This window comes from Canis aureus, chromosome 9, assembly GCF_053574225.1.
Source record: "Canis aureus isolate CA01 chromosome 9, VMU_Caureus_v.1.0, whole genome shotgun sequence".
In the NCBI taxonomy this organism is placed as follows: domain Eukaryota; kingdom Metazoa; phylum Chordata; class Mammalia; order Carnivora; family Canidae; genus Canis; species Canis aureus.
In genome coordinates, this window is record NC_135619.1 from 47,249,594 (window position 1) to 47,274,518 (window position 24,925).

General features: G+C 48.4%; 1 protein-coding gene across 5 annotated transcripts in view; it reads right to left on the reverse strand.

The window, feature by feature from the left end:
• The window catches only part of SLC8A3 (solute carrier family 8 member A3), a 141,453-nt gene extending 124,110 nt beyond the window's left edge, over positions 1 to 17,343 (reverse strand). For 2 of the 5 annotated variants that reach the window (XM_077909793.1, XM_077909790.1), the window contains exon 1: positions 17,201 to 17,343. The gene's annotated coding sequence lies outside the window, so the exon portion shown is untranslated. Of the gene's footprint in view, positions 1 to 1,209; positions 1,227 to 17,200 lie in introns of those variants that run through there. The other 3 variants (XM_077909794.1, XM_077909792.1, XM_077909791.1) reach the window with 2 other exon arrangements.
• Positions 17,344 to 24,925: the final 7,582 nt, after the last annotated feature.

A 24,925-nucleotide genomic window follows, 5' to 3' on the forward strand; every position in this document is an offset into this window, starting at 1 on the left:
AACATAGCCACTATGGAAGCTTCCTCGGGGCTGTGAACTGAATTGTGTCCCCTCCCCACAACTCATATGTTGAACCCCTAAACCCCAGTGTGACTGTATTGGGAGATAGGGCTTTTAGGAGATAATTAAAGTTAAATAAGGGTATAAGGGTGCGTCCTCCTCTGATAGGACTGATGGCTTTATAAGAAGAGGAAGAGAGAGAGTATTCTCCGTCTGCCACATGGTGAGAAAGTAGCCATAGGCAAGTGAGGAAAAGAGCTCTCACCAGAAAATGAATTGGCCAGCACTTTGATCTCAGACATTCCAGCCTCCAGAACCATGAGAAAATAAATTTCTATTGTTTAAACTACCCGGTCTGTGGTATTTTGTTATGGCCGCCTGAGCTGATTAATACACTCAGACATCAGCCTTCTTTAACGCCACTTTATGACCTGAATTACAGCCATTTCCTTCAGAAAAAAAAAAAAAATAGAGAGATCTCATAGACGAATCCTGACTAGATTTGAGAGGCTATGTATGACCTCTTTAAACCCCCAAGGCTTGTACCTAAAGAGAAATTCCCTCCAGGACACAGTATGCCTTGATGCATACTGTAATCATGAAGGCCTCCCTTCCAAAGAGCTGGATTAACTTGGTTTCATATTCCCCAGAATGGCAGCCAAGTGCTGAGGTCCACATTCCCCTTGGTCCAGGTACTGGGGGTCATCACAGCATGTGCTTGGGGCTTTGACCTCACTCAGAAAAGAAGAGGTTATGAGGATGTTGGAAGAGTGGGGCAGCTGAAGCTGTTCAGTATCCATGTTCAAAGGCTGAAATGTCTCATAATCTGCAATGAACAGAGACCTTCCCCCTTCACAGGTTTGGCATCGGAGAAATGTGGACAGAGAAGGATCTTGACACCTTGCCTTAACCTCTGAAAACCCTCCATTTTGTGGATTCCAATAAGCCCCATGCAGTAAGAGACAGAAGGTGGGCACAGCTGGAGCAGCTATTTGATCAGGAGCCAACATGGTGACACGAGGTGGCAGCTGCATGGATTAGCCAACCGGAAGGGGGTGGGCCATCCACAGGTTAGGGACAAGGGCTGGCTTTCTGAAGTCAAAGGACACAGAACACTTAGGTAGTAGAGTCATCCTGATCAACAGGGCACAGGGACTCCCGCTTATCTCACCCCACAGGAGAATTAGGATGATCGTGGTCTTCGCTCACCTAGATCTTGCAGACATCTATGGTAACAGGTATTTTGGGGAATATGTTGTCAGGTGGTCAGAATCAGGGGCCGCTTTAGAAAGACACAGAGAAAACAAATGAACTGAAGGAAAAGATGAAAGAAAACAAGGAAAGAAGGTGGCTAGTAAGTGCCTGCACTGAATTCTTGTAATTGAAGGTAGAAAATGGCCTGTGAATTCCAAGTTGTTCCTTCTGCCCCCGCCAGGCGATGGTTTCTGCCTGAGATGTTAGGAGGAGAGTGGACACTGCTGATGACCTGGCCAGTGGTCACTTTTTTGTGATGTTACCCTTTTCCCAGACAAAATTGAGGCAGATTCTAACCCACTTGGGATCCACCCAGCTCCTTTAAGACCCAAATGATCTTCTGTGGTTCCAGAAGGTTCGTAATCAGCCCTAAGGCATACTCAGGGATATGATTCAGCTTGAGAACCCCAACACCACCCCAAATAATGAAGACATTAATAATAGTCACTAACACATATAAGTGCTTGGTGTGTGCATCATGCTAGGTACTTCTTCATTTAACTTTCATAATGATCCTATAAGATTAGTACTATTTTTATCCCTGTTTTACGTTTTGGGGAACTAAGTCTTAATTAAGTCAGTTAATCAAAGTATAAAGCAAGGAAGTAGCAGAGCCGAAGCTCACATGCAGGTGACATAAAATTTATGGTTTTAACCACTCCATTTTACTAAGGTGTCCTACTTCGCTGTAGAATATCCATGGCCCCCTGTCAGCTTCCAGTTTTCTGTAGACTTAGAGGCAACATGACTGACCCATCCAGTCTGCCATGAAACATTAACCATTTGGTAGAGCTGCCTAGTTCCCAGCCTTCCTGGGGTGTCCCGGCTGCCTGATGCAGTCTGCCACCTGGACATTCTCCTTCCCATCAGTTCAGTTTGACAAAATTAGCAAAAACTGTTGGTTTGCCAGGCTTGGCACTAGATGTTGATGGGCAGAATGAAATGTAAGACACAGGCTTTGCCCTCAAAGATACAATCCAGCAGGGGTGGAGAACTGCACAAATAGGCATTTTTACTATAGTAAGTGAAGGTTCGGTCAGAATGGTTTGGGCACATGAGGAGGGCGCTGAGCCAGCCTGGGGATTCAGGGAGGCGTTCTGAAGGAAGTGATCCTTGAAATGAGTCTTCAAGCATGAGTGAGCTTTAGTCAAAAAGAAGGGAAGGAAGGAAGGAAGGAAGGAAGGAAGGAAGGAAGGAAGGAAGGAAGGAAGGAAGGAAGGAAGGAAGGAAGGAGGGAAGGGAGGGAGGGAGGGAGGGAGGAAGGGAGGGAGGAAGGGAGGAAAGGGAGGAAAGGGATGGTGGGAGAGTAGAGTAGGAATCTGGAGCCCTTATGTCAAGAACCTTAGGGTCCCAGAAACCTCTACCGCCTTTGGAAAACTTTCCTTGACAATGCCGTCTTCCTCTAGGGAAGATGAAAAGGGGAGGGAAGGGAAGGAAGGGGGAAGGAAGAGGAGGGAAGAGAAGGAAGGAAGACAGACTTTTGAGTCAAAAGGATAGGCCAAGCAAAGATATGGAGACATGCAAAAGCCTGCTGTGTGCCTGGGACTACAGGGAATTCAGCGCGAGGCAGGAGTGGTGAAGACTGGACATGTAGGGGGGACTCCATTCATGGCAAGTCTTATATGCCAGGCTGAGAAGATGGATTTTATCTGAAGGGCAGTGAAAAGCCAATGACAGGACTGTTAGCAGGGGAGTGACATGGTCTTATCTGTATTTCAGAAAAACCAGTTTGGATAAAGGGTTTAAGATGGCTATAAGAGGAACAAGACCAGAACAGGACGATCAGTTAGAGGTCTATTGGAAGCAGCACAGATACACCTAAAGAGAATGGGCCTGGGGTATTTGCTGCATATGATGACCCTCTGTCCCCATGTCACATTCCTCTTCCTCAGCTGAACCAATGCCCGGGCGCAGCCCATGGCTTCTCATCCCTTTCCCGGATTATTATCCGAACACCCCCAGGGGCCATCTGCAAGGTGTCTGTGTCCTCAGCAGTGGCTCCTGACATCTTTTAATATCACTGGCAAATTTAATTAAAGTCACTGTTCCTCTGCTCTTCCAGATCATTAATAAAACAGTGCCACCAGGCCAGACTGAGCAAATCTCCCTCCTGCTACGCCCTCACTTTCTCCAATGGGAACACTGCTCCAGGCCTGTCACCAGCCTGGGTAGAGCTGTCCTGCTCTGCTTCTAAATCTGGGCCCCTGCACAGGCGTCACAGCCAATTTACATGAAACTTTTTTGTGCAGCCAGGCTGCTCTGGATCCCACGTGTCTCGGGAGTACAAGACCACTGCATCTTCTCCTGCACTTCCCTACGGGGACATGCATCAGTGCAGAGTCCTCTCTGTGGCAGTACTCCCCAGACACACAGGAGCTAAAGCCCTCACACTCTCAATAGGAAAGATGTGACGTCAGCCACTTAGGTACTTTGACTGTCATGACAGGAACTTGGATCCAAGGAGGAAAACATAATGATGCTGGATTTTGTTCCTTATTACCTCTTTGAATCTTGATAGTGAAGGAGGTACTATTATCATCATGCTCTGTTTTTACAGATAAGCCAATTTGAGCTCATAAAGATTAAGTAATTTGCCTGAAATCACAGTAAGGGGCAGCTCAGGTGGCTCAGAAGTTTAGTGCCGCCTTCGGCCCAGGGCGTGATCCTGGAGTCCTGGGATCGAGTCCCACATCGGGCTCCCTGCATGGAGCCTGCTTCTCCCTCTGCCTGTGTCTCTGCCCCTCTCTCTCTCTCATGAATAAATAAATAAAACCTTAAAAAAAAAATCACAGTAAGTAGAAAGTGAAGCATTTGAGTACTGGCAGCCGAGCTCCAGGGCATACAGTTGTCAACCACTGGCTTAGTATGTACCCTGGGTTTGGGGGGTCCCCTTTGAGCAAGCGCCCAGGAAGGATGGGGTAAGCTTTTCTGGACGTGCAGTTCTCCCCATGAGCTTGGCGGCTCTCCATACCCCAAGGCAGCCTGGGGTATGAGTGATAGAGCCCCAAATTTGAAAGCAGGAGGTGAGAACATTTTTCACAAGCTGTAAGAACTTAGAGTCAGTGAGACTCTCAGGGGATTAGCTTCCTTGTCCAGAAAATTCACGTCGGGTTGGACCATCTCCATAGGTCCTTTGAGACAAAGATGCTCTGATTGCAGGCAGGCCTGTCTCTCCAAAGACAAGGAACAGAAGAGACACATTCAAGTTAGCTTGGCCCAGAACAGTGCGAGAAACAGGCACAGAATTCAGACTCCCAGGAGCCCTCTGCAGAAGAGGGTATGTTAAGGAAGGATGGAAGGAAAAGGGACCCAAGAAAAAGTCAAGGAGGGATGCCTGGGTGGCTCAGCGGTTAAGCGTCTGCCTTCAGCTCAGGGCATGATCCTGAAGACCCGGGATCGAGTCCCACATCAAGCTCCCTGCACGGAACCTGCTTCTCCCTCTGCCTATGTCTCGCCTCTCTCTCTCTGTCTCTCTGTCTGTCTCTCATGAATAAATAAAATTTTAAGAAGAAAGAAAGAAAGAAGAGAGAAAGAGAGAAAGAGAGAAAGAAAGAAAGAAAGAAAGAAAGAAAGAAAGAAAGAAAGAAGAGAGAAAGAGAGAGAAAGAAAAAGAAAGAAAGAAAGAAAGAAAGAAAGAAAGAAAGAAAGAAAGAAAGAAAGAAAGAAAGAAAGGAAGGAAGGAAGGAAGGAAAAAGTCAAGGAAAGCCTACCTTCCGGAGTTGCCAAATGCACACAGGATCAAATCCATTTTATAAACAACCACTCTTTGGATGCCCATCCGGAGCCAAGTATTTGCTAGTGATTAGGAGTATGGCCATGAATGAGCTACGCCACGTCCTCAACCTCACAGAGTTTATCTTCTGATAAGGGATAGAGACAAATAAGTAATTACAGGAATAATTGATGATAATGATGTCCCAGGAAGTAATATCTTTTTCTTGTGCTGCTCTGAGCTCTCAGGCCACTGCACAGGTGCTTCAAACCATGTGGGCAGGGCTGCAATGCAGCATGGCTTTATAATACAGAGAATCTTGCAGGAGTGCGTGAGATGGCATTTTACCGTTCTTGCTTCTCCTGTCTCATGAGATGGTCATATTTGCCTTCCCTAGAAGTCCCTCAGATTCTTAATAACATCCAAACCATAGGGTAAGTTCATGGAACCCTGCTGACATTTTCCTAGGCACTATCATACCAGAAGAGGAAGCCCCCTGGTTAGTGTTGAGGAGCAGCAGGTCTTAGGCTCCTTGTGCTTTATATAAACCATTTTTTAAATGACAACAAAAACAATAACCATATCTATTCATCAAGCACCTACCCTATGGCCAGCATTGCAGTAAGCACTTTTATGGCTGCTATTATTTAATACCGAAGCACCCCACAATGAGACATATTATTATCTGTGTGAGAAATGAGGGTACTTGGGCTCAAAGATTAATAACCTACCCAAAGTCCACTAGATGAGCAAGTAGCACAGCTGAGCTATGAAATTTGGTCTGTCAAGTGCCAAAATCTGCTTTCCAACCTCAAGGGATGAAAGGGATGGGTGGGAGAGTAGAGTAGGAATCTGGAGCCCTTATGTCAAGAACCTTAGGGTCCCAGAAACCTCTACCGCCTTTGGAAAACTTTCCTTGACAATGCCATCTTCCTCTAGCTTCAAAATGACTCAGTTAGTCTTCTGTGTTCCTGTAGCACTCTGGCCGCCACTGAAGCACTTTTACATTGACCTGGGCTTATCTGTGTATGTGTCCATCTTCCGCACTTTTATGGAAATTCCCAGAAGAATCTCAACTCAATATTGAGAAGCTTTATTTTTATTTTTATTTTAGGACAAGTGGTCACACTCAGTGAAACTCTATTGATAGGGCTATGAGGTTGGACCTGACCTCTGATATCCTCTCTGCCTCTAAAATTCTATGGCTCAAAAGCTCACTGATTCTACGATTCTAAGGCTTACCAGACTCTGTGGAGGCTCAAGGATTTTTGCTCTCTGCAAGTCTGTGACAGATCTAGGGAGTCACAAACAATGAGAGTGGGCCAGATAGGAAGAGGAGAAGCTCTGCCCACTTAACTTCTGCTCCTCCCACTGCTAGAACTACAACTGCCTCTAAGTAACCCCCCAAGCCAGAGGCAGGAATGAAACACTAGGATTACATGCTGGAGAGCACTGTGCATTAGAATAACTTTGGAGTTTTAAAAAAATACAGACACCTAAATCCTGCTCCAGACCTAAGTTTTGGACTCTCTGGGAGTGGAGTCCAGATATCTACATTTCTTAAAAGTTCCTTACCTGGTTTTGAGGTATAGCCAAGGTTGAAAATCCTAGAAGAGAAGAGAAGGGATGCAGCCTGACTATGATACTTGCATCTCAGTAATTCTAATCATTAGAGACTTTCTTTGGCTAGGAGAAGTCTTAGTGTATGGTGAGCTGACTCACAATGGGTACCAAAAAGTCTTTCTATGTTCTGGACAAATATCCCACACTCCTGGACTTTCGCTTTCAAATCTTGCCAAGGATATGCCGACTCATACAAGTAGATTTTTCCCTTTGTCTCTCCCTAAACCTGCTGTCTGCTTGGTTTACACTTTTACTAAGGAAATTTAAAAGATCCAGAGTTACCTTATCTTCATAGGAAAATGATGCTACTCATCCATTTCAGCAGAACAGGTTTCTAATTATTTTCCCTTCTAGTGATGAGAGCTTCTGTTGATTTGTCCACACTTTTCCTCCTTATCTCTTAGTCTGCTCATTCATTCATGCTGCATGCATTCGAATGAAACCCAGTCTATGTGTCACAGGTTGACTGCCACCCAGAATTAAGGTGAGGAAGTTACTCTGATTTGTACCCACTCCATTTTTTGCACACGTAAAAAAATAAAATAAAATAAAAGTTCCTAGAGGGTAGGAATTTTTATCAGTTTGGTATTTCTGTATCCCCAGTGCCTATCTCAGTGCCTGGCATATAGTACTCAGTATGTATTTACTGAATGAATAGATACATTGAAAAAATGGCAAAAATAGAAGGCATAATATCCAGTGATTTCTCCCACGCTTGGCAGTGTTCAAATGGAGCATCCCATCTGTCAGGGATGCTGTGAGCAAGGTTTTTCCAAGTTTGAGTAGTATGAACAAAAAATAATCCCCTTTGAGGAGTACCCACTTCACTGGGGAACAGTGACAGAAAATCAAATAATCACAACAAAACAAGTACTAGACATGGAAGTATGTGCAAGTTGCCAAGAGAGCACAGAGAAAGGAAGGCCTAAAGCTGTCTGCAATCGTCAGGGCCGGTTTCATGAACCAAGCCACTATAGATGTAGGATTTGAAGAACGAACAGTAGTTCACTGGGTGGGAGCCAATGCATCTCAAATAAATAACAGAAAGCCCATGCTAACGAGCATGGCAGCCTGAACGAGCAGTGTGTGCTCAAAGAAGGGAGAGCGGTGTGGCGGAAGGACAGGGCACTCGACAGAAGCTGCAGAGGTAAGTGAGGAATAGCTCATAAAAGGCCTCATACACCCAGCCAACGACTTAGAGCATCATTCTGGGGGCAGCCAGGAGACAGTGAAAGTGTGAATCATGAGAGGGACAAGACTGACATTTTTCCTTTGGATAGGAGACCTAGTGTGATGGCAACAGGGAAACCAGGTGGGTGAGTCAGAACAAGGCAAGACCAGAGCAGGAAGACTAGTCCAGAGGCTCTCCCAGCATCTGAGTGTGATGGAACCGGAATCTGAACAGATAGATGCAGCGACAGTGGGCCAGCGGTGGAGGGTGCGGATTTGTGAGCTCTTTCAGAAGTAGAATTAATAGGTTTTGGAGACCAACCAAAAACAGCGGAGGATGGTGAAAGAAGAATGAAGAGGCACAGCAATGACCAAACCACATCAGGCACGTTGGTTCTCCCGCTGGCCCTGCAAAGGTCCTCCTGCATCAGGGATCTCCAGACCCAATGCCATGAAAGCCCAAGAATCAACATAAAACATGCTGAACTTAGATACATGTGTTGCTTTAGGGACATCCTGTAGTCAATGGGGTCATCGAGGGTTCTGGGCTCTCCAGGAAGAGAGCAGGAAAACCCTGGAATTCCACCAAAGCACCCAAGTACTCCCCAGTCTACTCAACATGATACCCATCTGTTGATTCAATTGTCCAGACTGTGATCAGCTCTGGAGATGCAGCGATGAAGCAGGTCTGGTCCCTGCCATGGACCAGTGCATCGAGAAGCACACCAGATCTGAATCTAGATGAGAGCAAAGGGTTTGGGGATTTCTGTGCTCTGGCTGAGAGCATCACAGAAGCAGTGGAGTTGATTTCTCGCGTCTATCCCAAAGGAGCTTATGCAGCGTCACAGAGGAAAAATGAACTCATGGACATATTGCCTCTCTGAAATACTGCTAGCTAAGATGATTCAAAGTATTTTTATTTTTACTTATTTGAGAGAGAGAGAGAGAGCACAAGCAAGGGAGGGGCGCAGACTCCCCGCTGAGCAGGGAGCCCAATGTGGGGCTCTACCTAGGATCCTGGGATCATGAATGGGGCCAAAGGCAGCCGCTTAACCAACTGAGCCACCCAGACTCTCAAATTAAGTCTTTTTAAAAGATCCAAAATATTGTGAGGAACTCATGCCCTAGAGTGACTACAAGAAAGCCAGATTCTGCTCATTGATTCACAAAAGAAGCATGTGTCGAGCATTTACTAGGTGCCTACGATTGTAAGTTTCACTTCTGCCCGGATGTGTTCTCAAATGTATTGAGTGGCAATTAGGTGTCACAGTGTGTTCTAGCTACTGGAGATTTCAATATGCTCTCTCTCTTGCCTGGAATCCTGCAACAGTTGCCAATCTTGCCCCTTCTCTTATAGTCTACTTTCCACAAGACAGCCAAAAATGTCTTTAAAAAAAAAAATCTAAATCAGACCCTGTCATCCTTAGCAACCTCCTCTTCCTGCAGAACTCCGCACCCCCTTACTGACTTCAGCTTCTAACTACTGCCCTGCACTCCCACCACTCTGTTTCGCCCCTGCCTAACTCCACTCTAGCTAAGGTGGCGCTCTCTAAAGTTCCTAGAACACACCAAGCACGCACCTGCCCTAGGACTTTTGCATTTACTCTTCTCTTGGCTTGGAACACCCTTACCCTAAAGATCCCCATAGGTCACTTTCTCATTTCAATCAGGTCTCAGATGCCAGCTTCTCAGAGGCTTGCCCCCTCATCTTACCTGAGCATGATCCCAGCCCTCCCCGTCAGCACTCTCTGGCACACTGCTGTTCATTTTCTTTAGAATACACATCACTTGCTGAAGTTATCGCTGTTTCTGTTTGTCTGTTTACTGGTTTATCATAGACCATAAACCCCATGGTAGCTGGAACCTTGTCCTTCCGGTTCACCTTCTTGATCATAGTATTCTCAGGACCTCGACAAGTGCCTGGCAGGGTGAGTGTCATATTCGCTGAGTGGATCCATGCTGCCTCTACAGGATTAAGTGATATGGGACAGAGGTACCAGTGAGGGGGACTACCAACTTCCTGGGAAGCCGGCTGGTAGAGAGGTAAATGGTTAAAGCCACTGACCTCAGAGAGCAGTCTGTTTCCTCCCTGCAGAAGAACAAGAGCACGCAGTGTTTAGACAGCAGTCCCAACGTTGCTTCTAACATGATTCCTTCTCCGTGCCATGGCCCCCTCATTGGCACCCTACCCACAGTGTGCGGCATAATAATTAGCAACATTTAGAGTGCATCATTCATTCAACAAATCTTAAGCAATACTATGTGCCAATAGTCTACAAAGCCTCCCTCCTCACTCACCTGGACTCATGTAATCCTTTTGTGAGGATGTTCATACAGATGAAACCATGTGGCTCACTCAGTTAAATGCCAAGAATCTCTCTGCCAATTGATAATGGAGCCAGAACCAAACCTTAGTCCTAGGGCTGCCAGAGGTCTCCTTCCACCAAGCCTAAAGGACTATCATTTCAGAAATGAGCAAGAGAAAACGCCCCCTGTCAGGGCTGGGTCAAGGGAATGAGGAGCCCAGGGAGCCCTGAGGGGGTATTGCTCCTGCCCCTCTCTGTTTCCCAGAGAAAGCCACCTGGGCCTTATCTTTCAGGTCACCCACAGAGAGGGCTGCCATCCCCCTGCCCTGTTACCTGCCCATCAAGAGAAAGCTGGTGATTAGCTGCCTTTATGTACCTTTGCCTCGGCTCCTTCTCCAGGAGCCTGATTTATTTTAATGCCATTTAATTTCTCTTAATTTTCCAATGTTGAAATGTGGAATTAAATCATATCATTGCCTGAATAGAGAACAAAGGGGCTCTGGCAAACAGTCAAAGTCATCTCTCTGAGCTATGACTGGGGGATTCTCTTGTACAATCAGCAATAGGACACCGTGGGCCCTCCTTCAACAAGAGGGTGCCAGGGGCAGACTCAGGACTTGGGGCAGCTGTGCACTCTCCTCACTCCTCTAAGGATTCCCCTAGAGGATGACTCCCCCATTAGGTCTTCCTGAGGGGCTCAACATGATTCTTCCAGTCTCACAGGGGAGAGAAAATGCTCGTGTGGCAGGGGGTGGGCACAGGCTCTGGAAAGCTGCTGAGCAAAGTAGTCCCCCATAGATTCTCAACAGAGTCTACATGGCTCTAAATAAGGGGAGCAGTGCGAGGGCTGAGACTAGACTGGCTGAAGTACGTGGGGTCTAGAGCAGTACCAGTCATTCTGTGAATGCCCTGGAGTGTTGTAGTGGGAGGTGACTCTAAGCAGGAGTGCCAACCCAGGGCCACCAGGGCACTCCACCAGCTCAGGGTACTGTGTAGGCCACGCATCCAGAGAGTTGAGTTGGCTGGCCGGCCATGCTGATCTCTAGAAACCCCATGTGATAAGACACACTGGAGGCTTCAACTTGTAACTAGAAGGTTCTGAAACGAAAGATACTGTCAGAACTAAAAGTATTCTCAGTAGGAGGCGATCTATAGGGTGTGGAACAAGCCTCACAGGATATAGAATTGTCAGGCCAAGGGGGTAGCTTAAAAGTCAACACATCCAACATAACCCTTTCTGATGGATAAGGAATTGAAGGCCCACAGAGCGGAGTGGGTCTTGTCTGCAGTCGTCAGATAAGAACTAACACCTAAACTTCTACAGTTCAGTGCTTCTTCTGTTACACCACATTGCCTGCTCCTAGTTTGGTTTTTGACTCCACCGCTGGCCTCTTTAATGATAAATGGTGCAGATCCCCTTTCTTGACCTTGTTTCACCGACCTCAAAAATGAGGAAGGTTATTCATTTATTCACTCCTTCATTTTTCACTGAACACCCACTGTGTCTCAAGTATCACATGACAGAGACTAAATGAAAGAAAGCACTTGGTCCCAGAGGGGTGGCAAGACCATGTGCAAAAACAAAGCAACAGGGCAGCCCAGGTGGCTCAGCGGTTTAGCGCCACCTTCAGCCCAGGGCATGATCCTGGGGTCCCAGGATCGAGTCCCACATCAGGCTCCCTGCATGGAGCATGCTTCTCCCTCTGCCTGTGTCTCTGCCTCTCTCTCTCTCTCTCTCTCTCTTTCTCTCTCTCTGTGTCTCTCATTAATAAATAAATAAAGTCTTTTTAAAAAAAAGCAACACACTTCCATTTTAGTAAGTCTAAGGGCCTCACGAAAAACAGAGACCGTGTTATCAAAATTCAGAGGAAGGGGTGGCTCTCCATTGAAGCTCCCCTCAGAAAGAAGCACTTGAATTGAACACCGAGGGGCGGGTAGGCTTCTCAGTGAAAGGTAAACTGTGAACAAAGGCACAGAAGAGGAAAGGACAAGTTTATGGAGGTGCCTACACAGGACCCATAAGATGTGAACCTTGGCTCAGGCCACGGAGGGCTCTGAGTGCAGGCAGGGGGACAGCTGCCAAACATGGGAGGCCCTGCAAGGTTTCTGTGAAGGAAAATGACAGGCCCAGAAGGGTGTTTTAGCGGGGGGATCTTGTACCCGTCTTAACATGAATTGAAGGACCAAGAGGTTGAAGCCGGGAAGACATTAGAAAGCTAATTTATTCAGGATGACAATAATAGCAACTACTTGATAGGGCGATGGTAAAGACTGAATGAGAAAATCAATGAAAAGCACTTTGCAACAGGGTAGCTAACAGGTGGTAAAGGCACAAATGTTGGCTGCTGTTAACAACAACTATTACTGTTATCATGACGATTTTTTAAGAGGTGATCAAATGCACTCAGGTGCTGGTGGGAGGAATAGAGAAGGTGGGGGTGGACTTAATCGACAGCAACAATATTCAGGGATGAAGCAGAGGAGTCAAAGATAAACTCGGGGATTTTTGCCCAAGTGACCAGAAGTTGACTGGAGCCATCCACAGAAAGTGAGAAGTCAAGAGAAGTAGCTCCTAGGGACAAAGGCGATGTCAGTTTAGTAGAAACTCCACTTGAGGAGCTGAGGGGACATCTTGTCAGAGATATTGTGTGAGTGGCTGGAAACAAGACACGGGGCTTGGAGAGCTACAGTGACGGAGGAGTCGCAGGCATGGCACAAACCACGAGGCAGTGCGCCAAGGGGCAGTGGAGAAGGGGACAGCAGGAGGGAGGAGAGACTCCTGGAGAGGAGGTAGAAGGGGGGGACCACGTGGAGAGCTGTGGGTCCCGGAGAGCCAAGAGGGGGAAAGTTTCTGGAGCTAACAGTCAATCTTCTCTGGCAGGGGGCAGGGGGGCAGGGGAGGGATCAGAAACCAAATATTACATTCAGGGAGATGAGATGTCCTTGGTGGGTGACAGTTGGGCAGAAGGTAGAGAAACGTGGGAAAGCTTGGGGCTAAAGGAATGCATGAGTGGTGGCAAAACGGAGACAGATGTTTACTCTAGAAGCTCAAGAGTTTGGTGAAAGCTGCATGGAAAGGGAGCGTGAAGGCGTAGGAGTTAGACAGAGGACATCCTTTTTAGGCTGGGGCCTGCTGAGCCTGCTTACAGTTGGGGGGGGGGGGAATCCAGTGCTGGAGGGGAAAGCATGAAAGGCTGGACGATGATGACCACAGAGCCGGGGTTGCCCCTGGGCTCTGTGCCCAAGGGGAACAGAGATCTTTTTTACTCTGACACCAGTGCCAGGAGAGGAGGAGGAACAAAGTGGGGGGAGATCAGGGTGCACGCTGTTTGGCTTCATTCTCTAAGGGGAGCATTACCCTGCATTACCCTGCGGTCCTCTCCTCGCAAGCAATGAGGAAATTACCACAGGGAAGCCAGGGCAGGATTATAGTTTCCAGTCCCACTTCCAGATTCAGGCCCCACATGACCCAGCCCTCCTGCCATACAACCAGGAAAGCATTATTTGTCATTCCAAGTATCAAAGCAGAAAATTTCATCCAGGATGAAATAGAACTGTTGCCTCAGTAGACGTGACTCTGTGTAGCATATCCAAATATCCTTGATTCTGGAATTAGCCTTTATTCACTCTCCACATTATCAAAAACTACACATATGCATATACAAACACATGTGATTCGTCCTGTCTAAATGTCTTGCTCGATAATCGCTATGGATCCAAACATGGATCTAAATCCATTCTTACCCATCCGGGCTCCTTCTTGAGACCTTCCCCAATCTTTGGAGTCTCAGATCTTTGGGGGTTTACCTTTCTCTGCAGCTCAGTAGGCCAGGAAGTGTGTCTTACACCTGCTGGAGCCATTTTTTCCTTTTCCCTTTCAGACAGGTACCCTGTCTAGCACTGGGTTTAGAGTGCCCATTCAAAACACAGACAACCAAACTCAAGCCAATCTCATTTTAAAAAATGGTGGAACATCTTCCTAAAAGAGCAGCTCTGGTATCTACACTTAAACTGAAAGAGGAACCCACTCTCTTAGGCCACCCAGAGGATGCACTGGGCTTCACGGCCTCCCAACTCTTCACCTCCATCTCTCTCCCTATATTCCAGTCTCAACATATCTTCTCAAATGCAAATCTGACTGTGCATTTCCTAAACCCCCAGTGGAAACAGTGAAAATCCTTGGCATGGAGTACCAGCCCTTGTAGGTTTGGCCCCTAGAGTCCTCCAGACTTCTTCCCTGGAACTGTACCCTATGTCTTCAATCATTTGGAAGAGCCTTTATCCACGTTATGTTTGCATGTGGATCCCTTCTGTCCCAACCCTTTCTCCCCACTCCCCCTCCCCACTTCCACCAAAGCCAACCCCTACTCATCCTTTCTTGGTAGGATTAGCTGTCCCTAGAAGTCCTCTTGAAGCCCCTATGGAGAGGTGATCTCTCTACATGCTTCCACTGTACCCGGGATTTACCCTCCACTGAAAGGAATCACTAGTTGATTGTCCCCGCTGGAATGCATGTATGTTTGAGGAAAAGGACCATTCTATTTTATTTGCCTCTATACCCAGCAAATGCCTGGCACAGTAGGCTGTTGTGGAATATTATTGAATAAATACTGACTGAGCCTCACCCGATATTTGAGCCTCTAATGCAAAACAACCAGGCTGAGTGAAAAGGAGGTTACCCTCTCTTCTTACCCAATCATGGTAGCTTAAAGAGAAGCCAAGATTCGGGACATGTTCCCCCAAATCCAGATTGTGAGCCGTGACTGGACCACTCAGGCCAAGGAACAATGCCCCCAGTCACTACCCATGGACAATCCCAGCAACCATGCCCAGAGACTATACAAGGTGCCACCTGGCACAGGAACGGGGCAGGGATGGGGCAAGAGCACACTCCCTCAGCCTCAGCATTCCAGATCAGGAAGGAGCTGAAAGGAAGGAAATGGTTTTTACAGGGTCCATTTGATAACTCCGTTCTTTCTTCTCTGACTGGAAGGCAGTACAGCAGATGCCAAAGTGGAGATCAGAGGAGCAGAGCGGAGAGGATGAATAACTTGGCCCTTCCGAGTTCATTCTTCATCCAGTATTTACTGAGCGCTGGTGCTAGGCCCCGCGGATACACTGTGAAAGGACAACAGCTATGTTCCCTCCTTCCATGGAGCTGACTGTCTAGAGGTGGGACTAGCATTACTCGATCACATAAGTAAATTTAATATGCATCTTTAAATTACTTCAAAACAATAGGTTCAGGTTATAAGTGCCCAGAGGTTCTGGCCCAGTCAGAGAAGGTATGGAAGGCTTCCTTGAGGAAGTAACCAATGACCTAAGAGCTGGAAGGAGAACAGGACTACATTTGACAAGAATGGGGTTGGAGTTTAGAGGTGTTGGAAGAACAAGAAAGCATTCCAAGTACAGAAAACTGCATGAATAGCCTTTCCGTCTCCATGAAGTTCAAGAATGATTTCAAGTTCAGATCTGTAGGCCCCATCTGCTTCTTCTCAATCCAACATCCATATTTTATTTTAGAAAAAAGGTTAGGGAGTGGACATGTGTGTGGGGACTGCGTAAAGGAATCGTAGATTCGTAGATGGCAATGAGGAGCTGGGGTGATCAGCCCACACCACGCACGGCACCCTAAGCTCTGGGATCAACCATGCCCCCCTCCCCTGAGGGACCGCAAGGCATGAAAAGGCAGGTTCCTCTCAAACTTGCCAGCCGGTTAAAAAGAAGAAGCCAGCAGGAGGCCGGCGCCCCTATGGAGTGCTCGGATCCCCTATTTCAGGAAGAGCATGGCGCAGCAGCTATATTTGAAAATCGAGGTAAACAAGAGCTCAGCTCAAGTGGATGGGGCACAACAGCTGTGGAAGATTAATCACAGGCGGCTGCAAGTCACCAGGTCGCCGGAGGCCCGGAGGCTTCCCTTTCGGTGCCCCACCAGTAGGCCGGCGGCGTGCCCATCACGTACCCACAAGTCCCTCCGCTCGGGGTGTTTCTTGACCACCGGGGAGCTCAGGGCTTCGCAGCCTGCCTTTCTGAGAACCTGCCCCAATTTCAACCCTCTGCCCAGGAGACTGAACCAGCAAACGTTTAGGGTTTTTTAGTCGCCAGAAAAGATAAGTGAGTGAGAGACAGAGAGAGAGAGGGAGGGAGGGAGGGAGAGAGAGAGGGAGAGAGAGGCGGGCAGCAAGCGGGTAAATTTATGGCACCGCATTAAAGACATTTGTTCTATTTAACCACCCCCCCTCCACTCCCTCCGCGGTTAAAAATAAAACTCAATGAATAAAGACGAAAAACCGCTTCCTCCCCCCCCCCACCCCCCGGAGCAAATCGCTTTCTTCATCTTCCCCGGGGGCTCGGGTCCTGGGGGCAGGTCAGGCAGGGTCTGCAGAGCAGCGCTAAGCCTCCGAGTGGGGGCCTGTGTGCGTCCGTGAGTGTGTGTGCGTGTGTGTGCTGGGGAGGGTGGCGGGGATGGGTTAGTTATGCACCTCGCGTCTCCCCACCCGGCCGAGGCCCGCCCGGACCCCCGCGGTCCGGAGGGCGCGGGCCCCGAGAACCCCTCCCTCTCCCCGCCCCCTGGGCCACGGCGGGCCGGTGCGCCTGGGCTGCAGTTCCCGACCCGCCGCGCCGGAGTCCCGGGCTTGGGCGCGCGCCCGCGTGTGTGTGTGTGTGTGTGTGTGTGTGTGTGTGTGTGCGCGCGCGGGCGCGCGCCGCGGGGTAACGCGCTCGGCTCCGAGCCCCCGACCCCCGCGGGCACTCGCAGCCCCGGGAGCACGGCCCGCACCCAGGCCCCCGCCCGCCCGCCCGCCCGCGCCGCAGCGTCAGCCTCCCGGGTGCGCACCCGCCGCCCGAGCGCACACACATGCCCGGCGCCTGGGTCTGCGCCCCCCCGCGATCCCCCCCAGACACTCTGCCACCATGCCCCCCCCAGCTCCGCAGACAAAACGTCCACTTTCCGAGGCGCCCTCCCCCCACCTCTTGGGGCACTGAACCCACGGGAAGGCAGCTCGTGGGAATGGTCTTGAGAAATAACTTAATCAGCACCAGCATTCGCCAGCGGGAGCCCTCGGGGGGCATCCCAAGCCCCCAGCCCCGGCCGCCCGCTGCGGGGGAGGGGCAGGAGGCTCACCCCATTACTCACCGTTTCCTCCCGGTCTCCCGAGCGGAGTGGCCAAGCGGGGGGGGGGGGGGGGGAAGGTGCGCGACGCCCCGCCGCCCGGCTGCTCAGCGGCCGCAGAGGCTCATCGCCCCCGCGGGCTGCCCGCCGGCCGCAGCCGCGTCCGGGGCATGTCAGTCGGCAGCCGCCGCCGCCCGCGGGGCTCCCGGGCTCGCAGCCCTCAGCGGGGGGGGCCTGGGGAGGACCGGGGAGAGCCCCCCCCGAGGACCCCCGCAGGAGCCCGGGCCGGAGCGGGGGCTCGGGACTGAGCCCGGGGAGGCCCGGAGTCCCGGGCACCGGCAGCGCGGGGGGGGATCCCTGCCGGGAGGGGCGGGCAGGCGGGCGGCCCGGCGCGCCCTGGCGGCTCGGAGGGACCCCGGCTCGCGGCCGCGTCGCCGGGGCTTTCCCGGGGCTGGGCGCGCGCTCCGGCTCTCCGCCCGGCACCCGTCACCGCGGAGGGGACGCGCCGAGGGGCTGGTTTCTGGGCGAGCCGCGAGCTTTGCCCATTAAGCTGCAGCAAGAAGCCAAATCAAAAAGCCAATCTCCAAGCCTCCCAACCGAACGTCGCCCTATCAGCTGGGAGCCAGGGAGCCGCGCCGAATGACAAGCCGCGCATATTTATCCTCGCGCGCCGAGGGGGGATTTTCAGATCGCGTCCCGAGCAGCCGCGGGGAAGTGGACCTGGCCTCGCGGCCCCGGGGCCCCGGGGCCCACGGCACCAGCCCGCCCGCCCGCCCGCCCTCGCCCGCGGCCACGCACCCGGTCGCCGGCGCCCCGCGGCGCTCCCGACTCGGCGGCCGGTCCTGACCTGGATTCCGCGGAGCCCGGGGCTCCGGGCGGCGGGCGGCGGGCGGCGGGCGGGGAGGGCGGCCAGGCGGGCGCGCGGCACCGGCTTTCCCCTTGTCCTCAGGAGACGCCGCCTGCAATTCCGAAATTAAGTCTCCACCAACACATCTGTGGTTTTTAAATATAGCAGGGGACGATTACCCAGGCAGGGTCCACCCAGGCCTAAGGGAGGAGTTGAGGGGGATGGAGGTTGGCGGGGGAGGGAAAATAAAACTCCTTTTCCACCGCCGCCACCACCACCTCCACCACCACCACCCCTCTCTTTTTTTCTTCTGTTCTTGGTGCAGAACTCAGCCTGTCATTTTCTCAACCCAAATCAAACAACAGCTTGCGAGAGACGCTTGGGTGAGCGCTGGTATGTTGGCTTTTGGGTTTTCAAGGCTAAAAATAAGAGGGGGGCTGCCTCCCAAATTGCTGCTTACTCTGGGCCCGGAGCCTGGAGGAGAGATGGTCTTTTGATGCAGCAGCAGAACTAGGGTTTGGGGCTTGGCTCAGACAAAGTGTACACACGTAGCCTGAAATCAGATGCCTGTAATTTCTTCTATATTTGTCAGGCGTGGTCCTGGAGGCATGAGGGGTGGGCAGGCCTCCCCTAAGAATGAGGTTTCATCTAGGGTATGGATGGCATTAGGCAGATCTAAAATGAGGACGGTGGCTGGCTGGCCCTTTGCAGAGGCAGCACTATGGATTCTGGGGCAGAATTTTAAGGCTGGGAGGTTGTTCCTCTCAGGCCTCTCTGCTGCCTGAGGCAAGTATGAGGGACCAGTGAGGAAGACTAATGCTAAGCAAGAATCAGCACCTCCTTAGGGCAGAGGCTCTTGCTAATGAATTTGATTGTATTATTTCATGTCATCCTCCTAAAGCTCCATGAGATTAAGTACAATTGCTAACTCTGTGTTTCTGTTGAGGAAGCGGAGCCCTGGAGAGGCTAACCATCCCAAGGCCACAAACAGCAGAACCAAGGATTAGGATAAGGTGGAGCCAACTGGAGTTTCACTGATAATCACAACTGTATGCGCAGTTTGCAGGATCCCTGAGGGACTGTTCTGGAAGAAGGTGTGGTGTGATGAGACAAGTGGGCATGGGAATTAGAAAGCACCTGAGCCTGGGACGACGGGAGTTCTTTCCTGATCCCCTGACTTAGTGCTCCTTCAGGAAATCATGTGGTGGTTTCCATGCTGAGTTTGAGTCCTTGGATGTGCTCCTAACTGAGCTTTGTGATCTCAGACCCCTGAACCCTCATGGCCCTGGAGTTCTTGTTAAGGTTAGGACTGAAACACTAACTCTGTAAGATTTCAATAACTTCCAGAGTTTGGGGATTTTCAGGATATGTCATTGATGGCATTTTCCTTATATCTGTTTCCATGGAGATCCTCAAGCTCACTGGCCTACAGGCAAGACCCAGAGATGGCTCTGGGTGCATAAATTGGTATCGCTTTTAGAGAGGGCATTTTTTTTTAAAGATTTTATTTATTTATTCGTGAGAGACACACAGAGAGAGGCAGAGACACAGGCAGAGGGGGAAGCAGGCTCCATGCAGGAAGCTCAACATGGGACTCCATCCGGGGTCTCCAGGATCACATCCTGGGCTGAAGGCAGGCGCTAAACCGCTGAGCCACCCGGGCTGCCCTAGGCAGGGCACTTTTGAAAGGTATGTCAAATTCCTTAAAAAATATGAACCTCTTTTTTTGAAGATTTCATTTATTTATTCATGAGAGACACACAGAGAGAGGCAGAGATACAGGCAGAGGGAGAAGCAGGCTCCCTATGGGGTGCTGGATGTGGCCCTCAATCCCAGGACCCTGGGATCATGCACTGAGCTAAAGGCAGATGCTCAACCACTGAGCCACCCAGGCGTCCCTATGACCTCTTTTGACTCAGTGATTTTACTGGTAGAAATTTATTCTATGGCAATAATTAAGAATGTGTTCAAATACTTAGTTACAAGAATATTCGTAGCAGTGTTTAGCGAAAAATTGGAAACATCTTAATTTTCAAACAGAATTGGTGGGGTAGATTGTGTTGTGTGATGTAATGGTGTAGTCTACCATTATAAAAATGCTGGTGCAGCATTCCATGTATTGACATGGAAAGGTTTCCATGATATGTTATTGAGAGAGAAGAAAAAACAGAATATAGAATGTGACACAGTGTGTGTGTGTCTGTGTGTGTGTGTGTGTGTGTGTGTCCCCTAGCAGCATAAAAACACCAGAATGGTAATGGTGGTTATCTTTGAGTGGTGGGATTCCTAGTGACTTGTTTTTCTATTGAAATCAACTTTATTCAGGCATGATTTACATAAAATAAAATTCACCTGTTTTAAGTGTACAAGTTGATGGGTGTCTTTTTCAAAAGTTTTATTTATTTATTTCACAGAGTGAGAGTGAGCATGAGTGGGATGGGGAGTGGAGCAGAGAGAGAGGCAGAAGCAGGGGATCCCAGGACCCCAGGATCATGACCTGAGCTGAAGGCAGATACTTAACCCACTGAGTCACTCAGGCGCCCCAGGTTAATGGATTTTGACAACAGTCCACACAAGTATAACAACCACAATCAAGATACAGAACAGTTACATCTCCCCCCACCCGCAAAGGTTCCTAGCCCCTTTGTGGTTATCCTCCCCTCAAGCAACCATCGATCTGCTTTCTGTCACTGTAGATTAGTTTTGCTTTTTCTAGAATTTTCTTCTTTGTGTCTATTTATAGCTCTCGCTCTTTCTTCAAGGAACATTACCCATTCACTAAAACAACAACAGTGACGACACACACAGAATTGGTCTTGTCCTTTTCTGGAAGTACCAAAAAACCGACAGGAGTGTCATCTTTTTACACGCAGCAGGGTGTGGCTGGGCAGGAAGGTGGGAGGTGAGGGTAGTAGCTCGACACGTCCAGCCATTGCTATAGGCACAGTGACTCTCGGGGGTTATCTGACTGCCAGGTAGACTGAGATAACAAATGCCAGTTCTGCATTCTGAGCCTCTGCGTCCTCACCAGTAGCATGGGAGAAAAAATAATAGCAACGGTAATATCCACTCATGCGGTTGGTGTGTGGATTCAGGGAGATGACAGTTTCTGACATTGAGTAATCTCCAAATGTGTGTTAATTCGCTCTTGCTCCCCCCTTACCCTGCTTACCCTCATCTGTAAGCTCTACAACCAACTTTCTCCTCTCAACACTGGATGGAGTCCCACTCTTTTCCTCTCTCTACTACATGCATCCAGGGTTAAAACAAAACAAAACACCAGTAATTCTGATGACAATCCGCCTTCAGTTTCTGCCATCGTATATTCCCTAATTTCTGGTTGTGATAGGACTCAAGGAGATGTTCACAGGAGAGCCAGCAAGGAGCCTCTTTCTTGTCAGCAGCAGGAGCAAGAGCCACAGGCTTCATTTTCAAGTCTGGGGCCCCAAGAAACCAGGAGGGATTCAGCCCAATTACTGAGCTCACACCACAAGGACCAGTTGGAGTCTGTTACAGGCTTATTTGTGACCCCCTGTCCCCAAATGTGTAGGTTGAACTGGTAACCTCCTTGTACTTCAGAATGTGAGGGCAACGAGATAATGAAGTTAAATGAGGTCATTCGGGTGGGCCCTAGTTGGATGACTGGTGTTCCTCTAAGAAAAAGACGAGGACACAGATAGGCAGTGGGGAGATCACGTAGAGACAAGCAAGGAGGCCGTCATCCGCAAGCCGAGGAGAGAGGCTTCAGAAGAAATCCAATCTTCTGCCACCTTGATCTAGGACTTGCAGCCTCCAGCCTGTGAGAAAATAGATCTCCGTTGTTTGAGCCACCCAGTCTGTGGTATTTTGTTATGGCAGCCAGAGCAGACTAATACAGAATCAAGTATTCTGGTGGATTCTATGAGGGTTTGCTATATTCCAACTTCAAGGAGCTGATTCAGGTTATTTGGAACCTTGAAACAACCTGGATTTTGGAATTTAACAAAAAGGGAGGAAGCCAGCTTTTCCTGAATGCCTGCTGTGACACTGTGCTGTGCACCTTTGTGTGTGTTATTTCACTCAGGAAGTTATTTGTGGAACACCTTCTCTGTGCCAGATGCTATTCTAAGTGCTGGGGATACAGCTATGGACAATGAAGGTAAAATCCCTGCCCTCATAGAACCTACATCCTAAAGGAAAGAGACGGATGATAAAAATGAATGAACAAAATACATGGGCTGTGGAGAAAAAAAAAAAAAAGCAAAGGAGAAGGATAAGGAACTGCTGAGGGAAGGCGGGGGGAAAATCGTTAGGCTTTTTAATTGAAGAGAGTTGGGGAATTTGTCCTGGAACCTCTATTGATGAAGAGACAGTTGAGTGAGAACTCAAAGGAGGAGGGGGAAGGTGTCACACTAATGCTTGAGGGAGGAAGTTTCCAGAACCAGCAAACTCCAAGACTCCTAAGTAGGAGTTTGTCAGACCTGTTCAGGAAAAATTATGTTAGCTAGCTCTCACCTCCACATCGGGAGGTGCATAGCAGACCTTTCTAGAGAAGAAGAACGTTCAAATGGCAGAAATCACTCCCATGAGGTCACCTAGACAAGAGCAGGTAATGCCCTTCTTTCTCCAGAGTGTAGCAGCACAATGGGGCAGACGAGGTGAGTATTGAGAACCCTCCATGTGGCTACTCTACTATGCCCCATTATTTACCATTGTGCCTCAGGGCCCACGGGTTGATGCCTCTCCAGACATGGGGCCCCAGGCACTTCACAAGGAGCAGCCCTGCCTCCCCTTCAGCTCTGCTTGTCACAGACACCCTTATGCCCAGGTGCCAGCCTTCCACAGCACTGGGACTATAAAATCTGATAGCAGTTGAGGAGAGGCAGAAGCAGACAATCAAGTTGAAGCTTGAAGTATGCTCTGGAGGAGCTTTGTGGGAGAGAAAAGTTTCCCAAGGAATGTTTGATAATAGGGTAGTTTCCTCCCTGTGGGTTATATCATTCTTTTTGTCTTAGGATTGATGTATTTATTCTAGAGAGAGACAGAGTGTGGGGGAGGGGAAGAACAGAGGGAGAGAGAGAGAGAGAATCTCAAGCTAACTCCGAGCTGAGCACGGAGCCTGATGCAGGGCTCCATCCCAGGACCCTGAAATCATGACTTGAGCCAAAACCAAGAGTCAGGTGCTCAACCAAATGAGCCACCCAAGTGCCCATATAATTCTTAACCTTCTTATAACTTATACTCCTAAAACTTTTCACTTAATTATGTTTCTATCTTTTCCTTTATTTAAACTGCCTATTGAAGTAGAACACACATATAGACAAGTACACAAGTCATAAGTATAAGCTCAAAGAATTTTCATAAAGTGTCTATATTTCATTGAATCATCACCCAGAACAATAAACATTACAGGTTTCCCAGGTACTCCTCACATGCTATGCCCAGTGACACTGCCTCCTTCTCTTCAAAGGTAGCTCTCTCCTGACTTCTGAAATGCTACATGAATTTTATGTGATTTTTGAACTTTGTATAAATGGAAGCATAAAATGTACTACTGCGTCTGCTCACAGTGTGTCTGTAAGGTTTATTCATAGTGTGTGTAGCAGCAGGTTGTTGCTTTTCTTTGCCGTGTTTCCATTGGGTGAATATGCCACAATTTAATTTTTTATTCTCTGCATGATTGATGTCTGTGTTGTTTCCAGTTATATTTTTTTACTATTTTGAATAATGCTGCTATGAACATTTGCATGCATGTGTTTTGGTTCACTTATGTACTCGCTTCTCTTGAGTATGTATATGCCTCGGAATAGACTTGCTAGCTCGTGCAGCATGTGAATATGCAGCTTTAATTGATAATGATAGTTTTCAGTTGGTTGTACCAATAGACACCTTCCCCTCCCCAGCATTGTTGCATCACATTGTTGGCAGTGCTTAGTATTCTCCATCTATTTAATTTTAGCCATTCTGGTGAGTGTGTATTTAATTGTGGCTTTCATTTACATTATCCTAGTGACTATAAAGTGGGAGCTTTTGCATATATGTATTCGCCTTTGGATATCCTCATTTGTTAATCTTGTCTCATCAAGTCTGTTGCTTATTTTTCTAGAGGATTGTCTGTCTGTTTCTTATTGACCCATGAGAGTTCTTTACATATTCTAGATATGAGTCCTCTGTCATTACATGCATTGCAAATATCTCCTCCCAGTCTGTGTCTTGCCTTTTAATTCTCTTAATTGTATCTTTTGATGAGTAAAATTTTTTAGTTTTAACATAGCACATTTATCATTTGTTTTCTTTATCCTAAGTGCTCTGTGATCCTTTGTCTATCCAAGGCCATCAAGATATTTTTCTGTGTTATCTTCTAGAATTCTTATTTTTTGTATCTTTCAAATTTAGATATATAATTCTATATATTGAATTATAATATATAATATATAATAACATTATAATATATAATATATAATAAAATTCTAGAAGGAATTTTATTTTTTTAATGTTTTTATTTGAGTACAGTTGACACACAATGTTACATTAGTTTTAGGTGTACAATATAGTGATTCAACTTCTGTATATGTTATGCTATGTTCCCCACAAGTGTAGCTCCCGTCTGTCACCATACATCCCTATCACAATATCATTGACTACATTCCCTATGCTGTGTCTTTTATTCCCATCGCTTATTCATTCCATAACTGGAAGCCTGGATCTCCCATTCTTCTTGACCTATTTTTGCCCATCCTCCCCCCACCCCCTGCCCTTCCCTCTAGCAACCATCAGCTTCTTCTCTGTATTTTTGGTCTGTAGAATTATCTTTTTTTATTTAATGCAAAGAAAGGGTGAAATTTCTTTTTTTTTTCCCATATAGACATACAAATGACCCAGAACAATTTGTTGAAAAGAGATAATTTCACCTGCAGTGTCAC